Below are 15,517 nucleotides of genomic sequence, written 5' to 3'. Positions count from 1 at the left end.
ATAAGCAGCAGGTGTGTTTCCTACACTCCATATTCAGAACTCTCTAAATTGCAGCAATGAGTCATGTGTTTGCTCACCACTTATCTAAGAGCAAACAGGAAAAGCAGTATATATATATATATATATATATATATATATATATATATATATATATATATATATGTATGTATTTCGCATGTGCCAAAACTTTGCCATCAATGGCACACACCAGCAGCTCGGCAGTGCACAATAACATGTATTACTTATATGTACTGCCCTTTTAGTCTGCATCCCATGAAAGTGCATGTAAAAATACAAGCAAAGGGAAGGCACTTTTTAAGAAAAGAACACATAGTTACACTGCTCAGTCTATCACATCCACCCATGCACTTCAAATTTGGTCTCTCAGTACTTGTTGACAAATATATCAGCTACACTACAGAAATAAATAAATGCTTTCTTATATACCATTCACATCTTTATAATGACAATACATATTCAGATTTTCCAGGACTTGTAGTAATGTGGACAGCTGTTAGCAAATAGTTTGTATACCTGTCTTTTTTAAGGTATACATGCACACTGGAAACACAACAGCAAATCATTCATTTTTCGGACTTGTCAATTTGGTAACTTGCAGATCTTGACTATCTTGACAGTTGTACATGGCTAACTACACATTTCAGACAGGCCTACCAACATCTTCTCTCAAATATGCAATGATAATGTCACCCACAATAAATTGTCCTGCAGCCTAGAAAAAGTCAAACTAATGCCATGGTGCTTGTGTTAGGTCCTGAGTTCTTTAGTCTGTGTACTTAGGTAAGAGATCTAATCTCCCTTCAGTCAACTTGTGTGTGTTTGTCTAATCCAAAGAGCATAATTGTGTATCCTGCAGTCATCACTACAATCCCATGGAATACTGAAGTTTTGACAGTTGGACAGACCTACACATAAATTTTATTCAGGCCTCCCAATATCTTCTTTCTAACATTGAATGATGATGCCATCCACAATAAATTGTTCTACAGCCATGTAAAACTCAGACTTGTGACATGTTGCTTGTGTTAAATAATGAGTTCTCTAGTCTGCGTACTTAGTATGTAGGGGTTCTAATCTCACTGAAATTAACTGGTGTGTATATGTCTAGTATAAAGAACATAACTGTGTATTCTCCAGTCACCCCTGCAATCCCATAGGGTTGGATATACCTACACATTGATTTCATGCAGACCCACCACAATCTTTTATCAAGCATCCAATTATGATGTCATCCACTATAAACTGCCCTTCAGTCTTGTAAAAGTCAGACTTGTGTCACAGCACTTGCATTAAATATGGAGGTCCCTAGTTGGTGTCTGCATGTGTGTTTATTTTTTTTTCCATTATATCAGAGGGAGCATTTTACATCAGCATGTGGGACAATGCTATTGTCATCTGCTCCTCACCACACACTGCTGATGTCATGACTTATAAAGTGTTGTCTGATACTTATAAGTCAGACGTGCTGTGATGCTTCTTTAAACTATGGAATTCCTAGTCAGTGTACTTAGGTAATGGTTCTGTTCTCATTGCAGTCAAGTGGTGTGTGTGTGTGTGTGTGTGTGTGTGTGTGTGTGTGTGTGTGTGTGTGTGTGTGTGTGTGTGTGTGTGTGATTCTTCACTTGGTTGACATTAAAGAGAGCATTTTATACCAGCATGTGGTAAAACATGTGATATAAGGATTTAGTTATATTTATTTATATATATTTATATGTATTTATATATTTATATTTTATACACACACACACACACACACACACGCAGATATATATATATATATATATATATATATATATATATATATATATATATATGTTTTATAATGTATTTATTAATACACATATTAGCAGACTGTTTATTATCTGATTGATTGTCCCTCATGAGTGATTTAATGTTATATATTATATTTACTTTATTTAATTGGTCATTAGATACATTTTTATTAATTCCTAATAAGAAAGGAGGCTTTTAAACATACGTTTGGTGCTCTTACATTATTGTATTATTTTATATGACATACATTGTGTTTAGATGTATAATTACTGGGCTTTATTCTGAATTGTAATTGTTTATGCATTATTCATGAGTGTAGTGTGCTGATTGGTCCAGGCTGTGGTGTATGGGCTATTTAAAATGGATTGTTTTATGAGTTACTCTTGATCTTGATAAAGTCTCCGAATTCGGAGATGAAAGCTCTTGATTTGATGTATTATTAACTGACATTTTATTATTTTTGGTCATTAAAGAGTTTTATTACATTTAGTTGGAAGCATATTTTTGTTTGGTGCACTATCTTCTTGGTCAACCAAATCTGTATACACTAGTTTGTTTTTTTTGGATTTATACTGCTATTATCCTCTTCCTCTCAACCGACTCTGTTGATGACATCAGCTATAGCTGTCTCTCAAGCATGTCCTATTAATGTTACAGGCTAGGTTAAGGTCACTCAAGTGAGTGACTTTTGTGCCATTAGATTTGCAGATGTGCAGCATTTCCATCAGGGCAGGGTCGGAGACTGTCCTGCAGATCAGGCACAAGTAACCTATAGGCAGCCTATATTATACACAGTACAGTGACAGTGCTTTTAGTCTATCCATGTACAAGAGGGCATGGTTTGTAGGCCCTGTATTTTCTTGTTGAGGAACCCCCATGGTATCTCCAGCTGCTGCAGGCATTGGGTGAGGTACATGCAAAAGTAAGTATAGTACTCTGTAAGTGGTCTGATGATTGTGTACAGTGTTGTTTTAACATCCTCAGACCTAGATGTGATATCTTGATTTATGAGGTGCATGATGTGGAAGACTATCCCTACCACTGTGGAATCATGGTGGTTGAAGTTCATATTGCTATCTAACTGTGTTTGCAGGTCTCACACTACTGTGTTTCACCTGGAGGGGGTTTGTTGGAGTGTTGTCAATATTGTAATTACTGGGGAATTCTACTTTGCAAAAGGCAATAATAAATGGCACTTTTTTTGCATTTAGTTTTAAACCATGTTGCTTGGGCACCAGTCATCTGTCTGCATTAAACCCTCCTGTAATATATTAACATCACTGGGGGACTCAATGACTGCATCCAAGTTGTAATCATCAGAAAAGCTTGTAGGTCATAGGCCATCTAATTTAGCCTGGACTTCCGAGAAATAGATTCCAAACAGGAAAGGGCCCAGCACAGATCCTTTTGGTACACCATTGGTGATAGCTCTACTGGCAGAGGTAGCGTCCCCAACTTTGACAATATGTGTTCTGCCAGTGAGCCAGTTGGCTACCCATCTAATGATGTAAGGGTTAATTGCTAACTAGTAGAGTTTAGTAATGATGCTTGAATGGAGGATTGTGTCAAAACCCTTGGTCAGATCTTGGTAGGCGGACTCCATTGTCATACCTTCATCCATGGCTTTTGTAACTTTCTCAAAGACGTCCAGTAGGTTTAATAAGCATGCACTACCCTTAATGAAACCAAATTGGTTTGTGTCTAGAATTTGAAGGTCATCTATATCCTTGTTGTTAAGGTCCACAATGATTATTTCCATTGCCCTGCACGTGAGGCTGGTTAGACTTATATGGCTATATTTCCTAGGGTCGGTTGATGGCCCTCATTTGTGCAAGTGTATTACTGCTGCTGGAACAAAGCCAGTTCTCAGGCTATGGTTAAAGAGGATGCTAATTGGGTCTGCTAGGTCCCATTTTACATTGCTCACTAAGAACCTGGGATTTTATCTGGTACCACTGAGGCTGTGTTTTTAGCCTTGGAGAAAGAAGATATGACCTGATGCCTAGAGATACTAGGCAGAGGACTAGTGTCAGGTATGCTTTGGCAATATTCTTCAGTGCAGCTTCATGTTTACACTACTAGCATTAAGCAGCAGACCTTTGTTTTTGCCTCCAGTGGATGTTGTTATTTCAGACATTTTGTTACTTTGACATTGCCTAAAAAGGCACAATGGGGAGATAAGGGTCTTTGCCAGTGTCTGACAGCCTAGATAACATAGGTGCAGACCATGTCTGGAAAAGCAGTGTGGCTTGTCAACCATGTCATCCCAAGCTGAAAGATACTGAATATTTCTGGACGGACAACAGCCGCTATGCCAATTGTTGAAGTCCATCATCTTTTGTTTATATTGTGGCATCATCCTGGGTGAAGGTAGAATGCTGCTTAAGGCTAGGGTCATAGCTGCATGGGACACATAATGTAAGAGTTCAGTCATGTATCTCTTCATATAGTCCAGATAGGTACATCTCAAGTAATTCACTCCAACATGAACTATGACAGAGTCATATTGGTACTTGTTGTTGAGTTGAGTGACATGGTATGATACACTTGTATGTATACTGTTGGCGTATTAGGACATGTATTGCTGTACAGGGGCACATCAACCATTGACACAGTTCACATTCCACCATGACAGTGACAATTGCAGTATGGCATAGGTGTGCAAGAGTCTACATACCATCATTAAATGTTCAGTGACAATTACAGTATGGCATAGGTATGCAATGTCGACATACCTGCCAGTACATGCTCTGTGACACAGATAAATATAAATTCATATTGATTACATGATTACATAAGTCTTGTCTCCCACACATGTTGTTAATCTGTTATATAATATACACAACAATGTATCACATATTTTGATACAATTCCAACCTTGGGGAATTAATTGTATGTGCAGTTGTGTTGTTAGAAGCAAGAATTATTGAGTGGGTCAGCAGCACCATTATGTGACTATTATCATTTGTGTCAGTAAATTTTTTGCATGAGTCACAAGCAACTGATCTGTGATGTGTCCTGATATGACAACAAGCTGCTCAAACACAGCTTGCCCATGAAACACATACAGGCATATGTTGTGCAATTCATGTAAGTAAAATACATAATTACAGTTGTACGACTGTGCATGGTACCAGTGTGTGGAATATGATGAATGACTATGGCTGTATGTGTAGGTCTTTTCACATATCATGTATTCCAATACAATTGAAATATTAAGTGGAATGCACAACTAAGCATGGATGTGCATGTGGATGCCACCAGACATACCCAGCCAGAGTGAATAGACAATCTTCTACCTGACTGTCTCACATGTCACCCGTTGCCACTGTCCATCAGCCAAAGTGTACATGCAAATCTTACTCAGTTTCTATGCTAAGGAGGGCAGCACATTTGTGCACTCTGTATGGCTAATAACACAGAATTGTTGGACTGTGACAACATCACAGATTGCCATAGCATGACTCAAAACATGGACCTACCAGACACAGTCAAATAAATACTTCAACACAGCCTCCAGTTGGAACATGTTCCTGTAGGAAGGTGTATATCAGAATACAACTACCTGACTTGGGGGGAGCACCTGATGCATGCATGTATAGACACATCCTCACTCTCCTTATCTGTGAGGTAAACTAACATGTCATCATGGACCTGTTCTAAATGTACACTGGTAATATGCTGGCTGTGTGTTAAAGACATGTGTGATTTGTTCAGGCTACATCCATGTCTGTTACGTCTGTTAGATGTCCTTAAGAAGGTCAACAAGGGCAAGCATGATGACAACACTATCATCCTGCAGAATTTGACACAAATCCACACTGAAGTATTACTGTACCACTATCACAAGTGGCAATAAGCACCTATATCACCAAGTGGGTAGACCACTGGATCACATATGTGACATCTAAATAGGTTGAAATGTGTAAAGTGACCTATATTTAGAATCAAGTGATCAGGTCCATACCTAAGGGTTATGTGCTATGCCCTTTCCTGTCCATTATTTAAGTCACAGACGTCAAGAATAACATACCCATCCTGTGTCCAAACAGCTGTCTGGAGGACTGCAGATTCTATACAATCATTGACTAGAACTGTAATATTAGTATAATACAGACAGTATCAACTCACACAAATAATTGCTGCCACAGCCATGAAGACACATGGATGAAACAAAATCATGGTGGGATTTGTGACATTATAAAAGCAAATCTGCAACCCAATGATAATGCAGACAGCACACCCCAATGAGCAGACCAAGTGGTATCTGACCTGTGTACTAAGGGAGATGGTTATGCTGAAATTCCACCAGCATGTGTTCACAGTGGTGACTACTCCATTGTATGTAACACAACTTCTGAGTATGTGGAGGACATTTATTTTACATTTGTTGTCTGGGATAGTCCAACTGGATGCATGTCCATTTTCATTGCAGGCCTGGGAGAAAAGCTCCAAGATAAACAGAAACATTAAAAACATGTTACAATTATAATTTGGACAAAGAGTACATAAGCAAACAATAATAAACATGTTCCACATGTTAGAGTTAAACTCTGGTGAAAGTCAGGGGTAAATTAAACAGTAGCTGATTAATAGATTTTACACAATTTAGAAGAGACTTAGCCGGGTTTGATACAATGACATAGCCAGTTTAGTGCCAGATGTTGTTTGAGTCTACTTTTAAATTGACCTAGGGAGGAGAGTGGAGTAATGTTAGCGTGGAAGTGAGTTCCAGGATCTTCCTACAGAGTTTGCAAAGAGAGGGTCACCAGCTGCATTGTTAATTTTGCTTGTCTGAATTAGTAGTCTGTTAGAGGATCTAAGCAGTTGTGGATTGTGATAGGGGGTGATAAGACTTTTAATTGCAGGAGTACTATCCGGCTTATAAAGGATTTTATAAGCCATGATCAGTTGGTTATACTGAATCAGACTGGATAGTTCAAGCCACCCAAGCTGGTTAAGATTGATGCAATGATGTGTCCTAAAAGGCAGCCCAGTGGCAAACCTGGCGATGTGGTTATAGCAGGTCAAGAGATTGTTAAGTACAGTCTTGTTTATATTAGAGAGTATAGGGAATGCATACAGAAATGTTGAGAAAAAGTGAGAGCAAGCTATGGCAATTTTAGCAGGAGGGGTTAGGAAGGTTTTTATTCTGTAAAGTGACCCTAGTTTTTTACTGATGGTTTTGATCAATTGGTTTACATGTAGGTCAAATTTTAGATTGTTATCTATAATGACACCTAGTAGTTTTGTAGATGGGTCAGGGGAGATTGATGTGCCATCATTTGCATTTATGGTAAACATAAAAGCAGGAGACCTTTGTGTTGGTGAGAATAACAGCATTTTAGTTTTTTTGGGATTTAGTATCAAACAACGTTCAGAAAGCCAGTTTTCTATAGTGTTAAAGGTGGACTGAGTAGCTGACCATAAGTCTGTTGGAGATGTGGCAGAGCAGATCAGGGTGGAGTCATTATTGTATTGTATTGGATACAGCTGACTTTTGGGATGACAGCATACAGGTCTTTAATGAAGATGGAAAACAGCAGGGGTCCTAGTATATAGCCTTGTGGTACTCCAAGGGTGTTGGGCAATAGGGTAGAGAGTTTGTTCTGCCAAAGAACAGCCTGCTGTCTCCCCATTCAGGTAGGATGTAAGCCATTGAAGGGCCTTAGTATCTAGACAGAATGTTTGCAGGGTTTGTATTAGAAGTTGGTGGTCAACCATGTCGAATGCCTTGGAAAGATCCAAGATGAGGGCAGAGGATATGTGATTGTTGTTGCTATTATGGTTTATGGTGTTGGTGAAAGCTGGTAGACTGAAGCAGTGCTGTGGTATGGACAGAAGCCGTGTTGGGTGTCTGCCATGAGGTGATTCTAGATTAGGTGGTGCATGAGGTGTCTGTGAATATATTTTCCATAATTTTTGCAACTGGAGAGAGTATGGCTATTGGTCTATAACTGGAGAATTCTGTAGAGCTGCCTCTTTTATGAAGTGGGATTACATAGGATATTTTCCAGATGGTGGGAATTCTAGCTTTTGTTATGGTTCAATTAATTAGTATTGATACTGGGTAGGCAATAGCATAAGCTGATTTTTGAAGGTACTTGATGGGAAGTTGATCAGCAGAGAGTGTGGTGGGTTTTAATTTTTTGATCAAGGTACGGATAAGTGACGTGGCCACTGGTTGGAAGCTAAATGAGAGTAGGTTTCTAGCACATCCACATTCAAAGATCATTATACCTCCATTGTTCACAGCCTTCATCACACCAATAACTGAGTATAATCCACCCTTTTTCATGTACCTCCCTACACATCTTCCATGGATGCATTACTCAAGTGCACCATATTTGCCACAGTGAGCTCCCACACATCTTATTGTCCATACCTAAGTATTCTTTTTGTAGCATAAACATTACTGTCTGATGGTGCAGAGCCCCCATCAAGGTGTTATACCAGATACATGTTTGATACTTGTTCTGGTGATGCACTCAGTACATATATCGCTGATTGACAGCATTGATGTCATGGTTTTACATTTGTGACAGTGTGGATTGTGCCATTTATATGCCATGCACACCTGTCAAGTAACCTGGATTGATCATACTGTAATCTCACATACAGGTATAGTACTGTCCCTCCTAACACCTCCAGCAGATGTTACAGCATCAGGATGGCATGCTTGATTCCCCTCATAGATTGCTGACAACTCATAATAGTTGTACAAGTGTGTTCATGCAGAAGCATCTATGATCACTCACAATCACATATGTTATGTCAGAGACATGGGTTACTGTTCTTATTATTCTGATATTGTTCATGATGCTTCATGCTTCTCTTTATTGCTATTCATGAACCTGTGATTATGTGTCTCACTTGGTTGAGACCTGTGCTGTCATTACAATCATATTCAGGCAACTCATTTTGCACAGCTTCACAATATGCAAATAACTCCTATTGTATGTAACATCTCACCCTGATATATGCCCTCTCCATTGTTTATGACAGGATGTGTATATCGCAAACAAATCCTCCACATTGTTATGTTATCTTGTGTGACAGTCACCTAATACATATTCACTGTGCAGTCTGTACGGGTTCATGTTGATATGTGATTAGGGTTTCTGCTACAGCTGCCTTCATTGACATGGCCTCATCTGCTGTATATTGACATGTTTCACTGTTCTTGTTCCCTGTGTTCATTCCTACAATTCATCTGTGTGTACCTATTCAATGCACTCTCTTCCTCTGACTGTTTTTTTTAATGGCAGCCCATGTACCTTTACAGATCATTTACACAACTTTTGTTCAGTATGCCTAACACAGGTTTCCACTATAGTCTGTATTGTATACACTTTCATGTAATGGTTTGGACCTATATACATTGCTTTATTCATAACACTGGTAACCTTTCTGGCATTCTGCACAAACACGCTGACCAAGTTTGGCCATTGATAAACATGTCTGCTGCTGTCGGTGTTGCTTTACATGGTTTCCTGGCTGGTAACACTGCTGCTAATGAAACCATGCTTGTTTACGTTTAAAAGCAGTGTGTGGCATGAATATGTAAGTAGCACAGCTACTCACCACGCAAACATGTAAACTCTGTGTAGGCTTAACTTTAAGCCTACACAGAGTTTATTGAATCCCCAGAAGTGTCTTTAGAGAGTGTTCAACGGCTTTGATTGGGGGACAGGTTCTGTGGATTATGTGTGCTTTTTATTGGTGTGTCAGGGATGAAATTTGCACTGAATTTGTTTGCTTGTATGTATGTTGGCTACAGTTTAAGAATTTTTTTTTTTTATATGATTTTCATTTCAGCATGTGGATGAGTAGGCTCGTTTACTTTTAAATTATCCATTTTGTTTGTATCCATTAGGGACTGCCAGTTCAGTGTATTTATCTTACTGCAATAAAAGTTTATTTGTATATTTATTTTCTCTATCAGTATATTCTGTAATGTAGTTAGACAATTTCAGGCTTCATCGTAGAATTTACAAGGGTTATACATCTGAACTCTTTGAACTTTGTTATATTTGCATCTAATTGTTTGGAGAATTTCAAGGAAATGTTATCAGTCTGTGATCAGATTTAGCAGAAAAAGGGAGTACCAGGGAAATGTGAATATTTATGCCATGTTATTAAGGATCAGGCCAAGAATATGGGTCTATATCAGTTCACCAAAGTCTAATTACAGCAAACAGCTGTTCATCAAACTGAAATCCCCAAACAGCTAATCCTTGAATGTTTTTCCAAGGGCAGGAAATGACTCAGCCAACAGACCAACTGACATACTCACCACAGTACATCAAACCCAGCAAAGTGGGGGGCTATACTCCACCGCCAATGTGGGGGACTGCATCCCCCACACCCCTACTTTTATATACCAACTTTGAGATTGCACTACAGTGGGGAAAAGGGCAAATTTCCTTATGTTGGCCAATTCATTTCCTTCCCTGGCAAAAACGTTGGCTGGTATGACTATTCGAGGGATGGCCTTCCCTTGATTTCAGTTCGATGAACAGCAGATCACTATACTTAGACTTTGATGAATTAATATAAACACCAAGAATATTATATCTTCTAGTGGGTTAATAGAGAAGTCATTCCAAGGAGTTTTTGTATAACAATCAATGAATATTTGAGCATTACCTAAAGATGAGGTATAAGTATCCCAGTTTATCTTCATTTAGACAAAGTTTCATAAAACAGGTGAAACTCTGTTGATTTGGAGATCATCCAGTGTAATTTGGAATCTAACATGGTTTTCTAGAAGCATAGAGGGTGTCTTATAACTTTCTAGAAGCATAGAGGGTGTCTTATAACATGATATGATCTGATAGCTAGTCCTTTTTAATGCAATTTGGATCTCATTCACTTCAGTTTTTAGGTCACTACGGAGCTGCCTAGAAGTGATGTGGTCCCTAACAGTTATGACTACTCCACCACAGTTACTACCAGGCTAAAAGGTGTGGTAATAGTGAAACCTTGAAATGGAGTGAATACATTTGGCAGTTTCAAACTAAGTTTCTGCAATAATAGACCCGTGTATGTGTTCCCAATGTAGATGGGCCGTAAGATCAAGCAAGTTGTTATATAGACACCTGTCGTTGAGTAAATTCACTTTGACATTGTCTGGTGCTTGATTTCTTTTGTTAGGCTGGGAGGTATGTTAGCTAGACTATGTCTAATAAAGTCATTATGAGAGCAGCAAAAGCTTTAGCCAGTATGTGAAAGTTCTGGAATGAGATGTGCAAGTCACCTCTAGCAAAGCAAGAGTGACCGTCAAGCATCTCCCCCCAAGTTATCACATACCAGATCCACCTAGAAAGGCACTAGCTATGCAGCCAACTAGTGAAGCCAATAATATTTCCCTCTTCTTTGGGATCATTCAAGAAGATGGAAGAATGCCGCTTAGAACCAGGGTCTTACCTGCATTTGCAACATGCCTGGAGAGCTCTGTCATGTCCTTTTGTATATCACTCAGGGTTTTAAGTGCCAAGTTGTTCACACCACCATGGATCAGTACTATGCCCTAATCATATTTGTTTGGCCTAAGTGCCTTGATATGTCAGAGATCTTGAATTCTGAACGGTAACACACTGTCACCCTCTTTTTATCCAGCCATGTGAGCGCTGAGTTAGTGTGCTTGACATTGAAGTCAGTTAGAATGGTGTTTAAATGTAATGTTTTTTGACTAGTCAACTGCCTTTTGACCCTTTACTCTAATGATAACAGTTGTTGCAGTGTTTGATTTATGATAGGCCATAGATTTATTATGTCTTGGAGGCTGAGCCAGGGACATTTTTAATAGTTTAATGTATATTTATGTGGAACGCAGGGGTGGTATGTGTTGATCACAGGTCATGTTTGTGTGTGAGAGTGAGACCTCCAATCTGGCTAAGTAGTTATATCTCTCACATACAGAAAACTACAAGCTAATCAATAATTCATTGTTTGTGAGTTCCAGGTATTTGGTAGACTGAGTTTACCAAGTGCTATGAGGCTAGCAAGAGAAGGTGGCCAAGATGGCTAACCTTCCATTTTAGTCCAAGAATACACAATTTATTTATAGAAAGGAAACATAAAAAATCAAGATTATGACTTAAGCATTTATTGAAAATGTTGCATATCTGTAGTGTAAGAGGGGGAAATAAGAAAGAGCAGTTCCTGGTTATCTAAAATACTACTGGGCTCAACTCTAATTAATAGACAATGCAGGCATACAGCTACCATCTTGCAGCAGATGTGAGAATGTCTATATTTGTTAGTAGAGAATTTGGCACTGGAAGAACTCACATCTATCTAATAACAGTGATACATGGTGCTGCATGCAGAGGCACCCATTACTGCTTAGCTCAGTATAGAAAATACAAGAACCAAATAGAGAATTAGCTAGAAATTTAGCCCAAAATGCTATTTCTAGATTACAGTCATTTATTTCTCTGCCACAGAATCACTGCCAATGATTCTTAAAAGTTGACACTCGACCAAATGCTAGCTGAAAAATGTATCTGTGACACAGTGCCTCATAAACTCTGGACTAAACACCCCTGCATTTTAAACAGTGAAACTTACTATCTTACTTTAAACATAATATAGATGACTTAATGGGTATCCATAAATTTATTCCAGGATTGACTGGTATGGCCTTTCTGGAGAAAGGAGTTGTGGCCTGATGGAGGGTACTGGCAAGGAGTAAATGGTCATAAGACTCAATGCCCTTAGAATATTTATGAATCTATGAATCTGATAGTCCGAAGGAGAATTTCCGTGTCCATCCAATTGTCTAGATTAGTCTTTTTGTATGCTTTTGTTTACAAAATAGAGACAAATACATCAATTGAGACTTTAAATGCATGCATCCAGTGAAAACCCAAAAGAAATTACATAACACATACATATGTTTATATTTGTTAATCTATAATCCATTATCGAAATTAAAAAAAATTGTTACCAGCCAGTTTGCAAAATTTGTTGATCTAATCAGTTGCAGTTCAGTCCTACACTAGGCAACATCCATAATTGAATTTAATAGCATTATATACAAAGAAAATGTGTAACTAAAGAACTATGTGCTTAATCCAAGCATGAATAATATACAGTGAGATATTGCTTTTACAGTGGAAGCTCACCAAAAACAATAAGATTAAGAGTCTCATTTTAAAAGGATCTCATCCTCTCTCATAGTGCATACAAGTCCTTGCTGTATAAAGATCTTGGATGTGGCAGTTTCAATTGGAGGAAAACTATCACATCCTGGGTTCAAGTATCCATGATCTAGCACAATCTTATCTAGCAAGCTCAACTTGTAAGAAGGGGGACCATTTTGATAGAAATGCTTCTTCTTTACCTTATGTCAAAGCAATTATTTATTTTGCCCTGTATATATCTTCCAAGATTTGTCAACACTGTTTAAATGTGGGTACTTGCATGGATGTCCATTGATGAATGATCGAGTTCTTCTCAGCTAGAACCATTAAGTATAAAACAGGATGTTTTACATGCATGACCAGTAAGATACCATATATTGCTAAGCACATACATTTCTCAGCCTTGGTCTGGAACCAGACTTACACTCTATCCCAAAATTGAGTCCATAATGGTTGTATTAGTAGACACTCCCAAATTATGTGTTCCCATGCTGGATTAAAACTAGATGACTGGAAATTCCATTATACTGGCTAATAATCTAATCTTGTCTAAAATATTTTATCTGATGTTAAGAACATCCAATGCATAAACTTCCACACAAACGTTTTCCATCTGGGAGAAAATAAAGTGATTATTGGGGAATGAAGAATCTTCACATCTTTCTTCTCCCTCACATGCAGATCTGCTGTGCTGATAATTTCCTTTACAAATTCTAAGGCTATGAGAGAAAACAGTTGAGCTAATACTCCTTATATGAAATACAGAGTGTTTATTCATCAGGTTCTGTGGATAGTTATATGTGAATAAATTGAAGTAGATAGATACCTACTGGTGTTGATCAATTATAATTTTGAGTACAGTTAGAAATTTGTATCACTGACATATCTCACCCTTATGGATATTACATTCAATGCTCAAATCAGTAAATGATTTCACATCTAAGGTAGAATGTAAATAAGTGCTTAACAAGAGTTGCTTGTCCTAGCATGGCTGACATGGAAATATCTGCTTTATGTTTTGAAATTGGGTTGTGTATCATAGAGGACTATCAAAAATGCAACCATATTTGTGGGGTCTAATATCCATTGTGCATGCAATTTTGTATAAGGTATTTGCATACTGAGAAGTACCCACAAAATACGAACTTGTGTAATACCCTGTAGCAATAATGCATAGCAAAAATTATTTGGCATATTTTTCATGAGTTTCTGTGGCTGACAGTAAAGGATGGAATTTCTGGTTAATACTGTCAAACATAGCTACAACCTATGTTAGTGATGGTCTTCTTACAGGTAGAAGTATCCACTTGGTAAGTCATTAGCAGGCTGGACAATGGATGCCACCCTGGAACTGAGAGGCTTAGCAGGTACTAGAGGGTGTGTCTGTGTGGAGTGGGAGACCATAGAAACCTATGTAAGGCAGGATCCCATTTCCTCAAAGACTTGTATGGGATTCTCATCATTCAGCCTGAAAAATATAAAGTAGTTTGGAATATAGGATCATGTAAATTAGCAAAAGTCTAAGTTCAAAAGGAATTCCCGATATCTGCCATTCCCATAAATGATCATCTAACAGCTTTTGGACAATTTGAACATTTTTATCCCAGGTTTCAGCTGGTGTCTTCTCTAAAGTAATGCTCAAGTATTTCAAAGAGGGTGGATTCAGTGTGAAGTTATCATGATGCCTTTGGTTTTGAACATTGTCTGACCTAAGAAATAAAATGATAGATTTGGAGGGATTTAGTCTGTACCATGATATATGCTGCCATCTGCTAAAAATGATCAAGATATTTGGGAAAGTCACAGCGCACGTTGGCAAAAAGATGAAGAGGTCATCTGCAAAAAGTGCAACTCCTCCTCAAAAAGTAGTATCCAAGTTAGTGGTAGGAGATGTGGATAGGTTATGATGTAAAATTTGGGCTAGGAGCTCTAAGGCTACAATAAATAACACTGGAGTTAAGGGCACCCAAGAATGACCTCTTAAAAATACTATGAAGCCTCAAAATAAAATACCCTGTTTGTACTATTGCAGATGAGCCATGGTGTATAGCTGAAAGTGCCTCAATAAAAGTAGTAGACAACTGAAAAAAATGTTAATGCATCAAATAATTAATCACATTTACTCGTGTCAAAAGCCATTTTCACTTCTGCATGTAGGAATAGCTGTGGGGTCATTATGAATGAAACATTTATTTATTTTTTTGGCCATAGTGCTGTTCTCAGAATGTGATGCCAAGTGGCCAGATTCTTCACAAAGCCTGCCTTGTATTAAGGATGGAAAAAATCCCTATTGATGTAGTTACTCAAATTCCCTTCTAAATCTTACTGTCTATGTTAAGTAGAGATACTAGCCTATAATTGGAAGGGAGAAATGCAGCTTATGTAATGGTAGTATGAGTGCCTGCCTCCATGAAGGAGGCACTGTTAGTGGCCCATAATGTAGCAAGCAAGAGATTAATCACTGTAGAAGGAAATTGCTTATGCACCTCTGCTGGCAAACCATCCCTTCCATTATTTTCATTGATTTTCAATTTTTTAATAATTGCTACTGTCTCTTACCTTGTGATATGTTT

The sequence above is a fragment of the Protopterus annectens genome, chromosome 5.part1 (assembly GCF_019279795.1).
Source record: "Protopterus annectens isolate FY-2018-M chromosome 5.part1, PAN1.0, whole genome shotgun sequence".
Classification (NCBI taxonomy): Eukaryota; Metazoa; Chordata; order Ceratodontiformes; family Protopteridae; genus Protopterus; species Protopterus annectens.
Note: the sequence above shows the minus strand (reverse complement) of the source record.